The sequence below is a fragment of the Propithecus coquereli genome, unplaced genomic scaffold (genome assembly GCF_000956105.1).
Source record: "Propithecus coquereli isolate 6110/MARCELLA unplaced genomic scaffold, Pcoq_1.0 Scaffold4, whole genome shotgun sequence".
Classification (NCBI taxonomy): Eukaryota; Metazoa; Chordata; class Mammalia; order Primates; family Indriidae; genus Propithecus; species Propithecus coquereli.
The window spans coordinates 14,202,418-14,202,782 of record NW_012149729.1 but is presented as its reverse complement, the minus strand read 5'-3'; the positions used below and the strand labels follow the sequence as shown (position 1 = coordinate 14,202,782).

Here is a 365-nt window from a genome sequence, read left to right as displayed (position 1 = left end):
CAAGTTTTAAAAAAAATATGTAAATTAAATGTTATTACTGAATTAGCATCCCCTAAACATAGTCACAGATGAGGTGTATGTTGGTAAATCTGGAAAAGATCACTAAAAGGAAGCTAAAAAATGAGTCCCTACTTTTAGGTTCAGTTAGGATGCCCTCAAAGAATAATTTAAAATTATTCGTGGCTGTGGTTCCAGCCAATCTGGAAAAACAGTGGATATGTCTGCATCCCATTAAAATGTTCCATGTAGACCTGGTTATGAGGGTTTAGCTACTTATGTATCACTCTTTGGTACCTGAAACTAAGCAAAGCATGTAAACCCTAGGCAAAACATCAGTACATCTTGTCAGTACTGTCAAAGATAAA

At 35.1% G+C, this 365-nt stretch overlaps 1 protein-coding gene across 1 annotated transcript in view; it reads right to left on the bottom strand.

The window, feature by feature from the left end:
* IMMP2L (IMP2 inner mitochondrial membrane peptidase-like (S. cerevisiae)) overlaps positions 1-365 on the bottom strand; it is a 1,121,063-nt gene that overhangs the window by 462,281 nt on the left and 658,417 nt on the right. The gene's annotated exons all lie outside the window — the stretch shown is intronic.